Raw genomic sequence first — 4,320 nt, 5'->3', positions numbered from 1 at the left:
TGTTTTTCTTTTTTTTTTTTAACTCAAAAAAGAGAATCTGATTCATGTCCCTAAGTCTTTTCAGCTATAGTAAGTAATTTTGAGGACTACAGACTACGTAAAAAGGATTTAAATTAATCTCTCATTGATCATTCAATCAGTTTTTACTCATTTTTATTCTATGGGGCCCGAATAGACATACTTAATTTCTCATAAGCAAAACAGTAACACATGAGTACAAAATATCGAACCTTGAAAAGATAAAAAAATAATAATAATAATAAAAACATCCTTATCACTACACCACTGACTCTCAATATCACAGGTGTTTTTCTAATTCCTTTTTATTTATCAAGTCTTAACCATGGGCTCCGTTAACTTCTCTCTTATCCATTGTCAAGACCACAATAATAATAGAACTGTCTATGTACAATTATTGACTAGTATGGCACTCCTTACGAATAAAATAAAACTTTTTTTTAACCATCAATCAAATTTGAGGAGTTTTTCCTTTAATCTAATCTAATGCATTTAAAAAATCCATTGTTAGCACCAACACCAAACTTTATATTTTTTAAAAGGATTATTTTCATAATTATCTCTGAATCATGTACCTTATTTTAAAATGTCTCTTAATTTTTTAAAACAGTTCAAAACACCTTTTGATATATAAAAAACGACTTAAGATACCCCTTCCGTCTAACTCTGTCTATAATCTCTAACAGAATTACTGTAGCACTCATTTTAAAATAATACAACTTAATTAAGTTGAAAAAACTGAATTAATTACTAAAAATTATTAAAGCTTATTAAAGTCTCGTTCATTTTACCAATTTAAGTTTTATTATAGTAAAAAAACTCTCAGAAACAATCACATTTAACTTTTTTACTGCAGTAAAGAGTTCTCACATAAAATCGCATCTCAACTCAAATTAAAAACTCAAATTGGGCGAACTAAACGGAACCTAAAATTAGGGCCGGCAATATGGGTCATGACACGACGACACGACTCGAAAACGGCACGAATTTTACGGGTTAGGGTTGAAAAAAAAGTTGTTCGGATCAGAATTGGGTCGACCTAAAATTGACACGAAAAATATGGGTCAATTTCAGGTTGGACCCGCCTAACCCGAACACGACACGAAATTCGTAAAAAACTAAAAAATACACATATTTTTCATTTCATATTTTAAATTTTATTATGAACTTGTGATATCATGATAGTTATACTCAAAATCTTATACTATTATTTGCTTAATTTCAATAGATGTTATTGTAATTTAGTGTGTTATGAATTTTAAGTTATTTTTAATATGTAAAAAACTAAATAAAAGTATACAATTTTCGTGTCAATTTCGGGTTCACGAGTCAATTTCGTGTCATGGATCATTTTTGGGTCGTGTCGTGTCAATTCGTAAAGTGGTCGTATCATGTTCGTGTTACGGTTTTTAAAATATTCCGTGTTACGGGTCGTGTTCAGGTTAACTGTAAATTTAAAAAGAAACGATCAAAACACGACACGTGATATGAATTACCACTTCTACCGAAAACTTCTTAAATCAGTTTTTACGAGAACTCACTGAACAATGACGAACCAAACTCCCTCTTTTTCTAGGGATCTTTGCTCAGAGGCCGGTCCCTCTATGGCAACTTCTTCACCTTCCCTCAACTTCTCTCTCTAAGATTCAGCTTGTTGATTAGATCTATGCAAATATCAATGAGTGAGAGAGAGAATTCTTGTGCCTTTTTTTTTCCTTTATACGAAACAGAAGTGTCTTCGGGGATGGGTGAGAGGGAGGGACGAGGGACACCCTAGACCAGTTGGACAAAGTGCTTCAGCATTTGATGTGTATTTTCGGGAAAAAAAAAGTTTTTTTTTATTTCTTCTTCCTTATTTTTTATTATTTAATTATGTTTATATAGTCATTTGAGATTTAATGGCTTTAACTAAGTTTTAATGTTTGTCACGTCAGCATTTCCGTTTAAATTATAGATGAATTTAGATAGAGGAGGTATGTTGAATTGTTTTTTATAGTTTGAAAGTATGTTAAATAGTTTTAAAAAATCAGAGACACTTTAAAATAGGGTTATAATTTAGGGAGCAATTATAAAAATAATCTTTTTTTTTTTTTAAAAACAAGGTACTCTTTCAACTTTTTACACAAACAAATAGTTTCTTTTTTAATGAAAAATTCTCAATAAATTTGGTGAATTCTTGCTACAACTAAACGTCTATTTTTTTTCTCGTAATTCTTATAAAAATAGATTATTAATATTTATTTTTTTAACCGTTAAATTTATATTAAAATATATTTATTTTATATATTTTTTAATTTAATGTGATATTAATTAAATTTAACAGTTAAAAATTAATACTATTGATATGACGGATTATCAAAAAAAAATCTCTTTTTCTATTTTGTTTTTTTTTGTTTTTTTTGCTTTTTTTTGCTCAGAAGTATGTTGTTGACACGTTAAGGACATCTGGTTTATAGGCATTGGGATCAATTGACGTGTGGGCACACACGCAAATTGGTAGTCGGTTTCAATTCTAGAATGAACGTATCAACAAATAGAAATAGGTATAATTTTTTCTTTTTAACAAATACTTTCATCTAATATAAAAAAATACAGAATTTCATCGAAATATAAACTTATAAAGAGACTGGTCGCCTTAACTTGCATGTGAGGGCATCTTGTTGTTGTCTCTCTGGTTTTTCTTGTTCTTTCTCGCATCATCTTTTTTTTTTTGAAATTTTTTAATATATCAGTATGTCAGATTCTTTAACTGTTAAATTTACATATTTTTAAATTTTTATGTAAATTTATATACATTTAACAGATAAAAAATATAATCTATGAATGAATATGCTAACTTACCGGGGAGACTTTTTTTTCTCCCATCTTTTGAAAAGGTTTTCACTTCTTGACCACGTAACCGACCTTGTGTCACTCTGCCCCCCTCTTCCGTACAAAAGGCGGCATATCTGCAAGTAAAAGGGGCAAAAAAAAAAAAAATTTTATTTTTTATTTTTTATTTGTTATTTTTTTTTATGGATATTTGCTGTTAGCTCGGAACTGGGTATTGAACTAAGCATATTATTAGTTTTCTTTAAGTGGTAATAATTGTATTAAAAATTGGTAGTATTTATTAACTAAACTTCCTCAATTAATGTGATAGTTCATTAGTATAATCATATAGAATTTGTGACTCATAGTGATAGCTCTTAATGATTACCACCACGCCAAGTAAAACATTAACCACTAAAATACAAAATATAAAAATAAACTAAAAAAAATTACGCGATGTTTTGCTCTAATGGTAAATTAAGGTTTTCAGCCATGGTATTAATATTACCTACTTTTCAAGGCCCCTATAATCGATCTGTGCGTGAAATTTTTTGGTTTTTAGTGTTATGTGTATCATCAAAAATATTAGATTCTAGCATTCGAAAAAAAAAAAAAAAAAAGATTCTAGCTTATTTTACCTTATAGTTAAGAGTACTACGTGCTATTTTAACGCAAAATTCATGTCAGATAATTAAAATAGAATCAAATGGTTAAAAAATAAAAATAAAAAATAAAAACCTACTTCTACCCAATAGGGTAAAAAAAAATTGTGTTGCTCAAGAACTTTCCCTAAAATATTTACCCCTAGATTCTAAAGGGCATTATTTCTTATTTTCACCCTATTACCACATGAATTGTGACACATATAAGGCGATATCATATTATCATTGATTTTAACATTTTGTGATGTTATTGAGTAAATGCAACCATCCTATAAAGCAAATTGACAAGCGTTACTACATCAAATACTACTTTAATCACACCATTATCATCATATAATATTATATAATATCAAAAGTCATATTACCTTACCCACATTAATTGACTAATTAAATTTACTAAACTACTGACCCCACGATTTCCGCACTCCCATCGGCGTGGGCGTATTCCCTCTATACTGTTCACAAGTCCGTGGCTCAAAACAAAAAATAATAATAATAATAACCATTAAAAATAAGGGAGTAATTAAAAATAGCTAAAAATAAATTTAGAAAGGACCTTTATTGTTTGTTTTCGAGAAAATCGAATGGGATAAGAAAAAGACAGCTCTCCTTCAAAGACTTTTTAATCCGACCGTACACGTGTAGGACCTTTGTCCTTTTTCCACACGTGTAGACACGTGGCTCCTGATCCTTTTTAGTTCTTCTAATCCAAATGCCAAAACTTTCTACCAATCACAGCGAGGTCCAGATCGTTCCTTCGATTGGATAATGGTCACATTTCGCAAATCTTGTTTGATATGGTCACTCAGTTTTATGATTCACGCACTAT

The sequence above is a fragment of the Morus notabilis genome, unplaced genomic scaffold (assembly GCF_000414095.1).
Source record: "Morus notabilis unplaced genomic scaffold, ASM41409v2 Scaffold841, whole genome shotgun sequence".
In the NCBI taxonomy this organism is placed as follows: domain Eukaryota; kingdom Viridiplantae; phylum Streptophyta; class Magnoliopsida; order Rosales; family Moraceae; genus Morus; species Morus notabilis.
The sequence above is the reverse complement of the archived record's forward strand: the minus strand, read 5'-3'. Positions refer to the sequence as shown.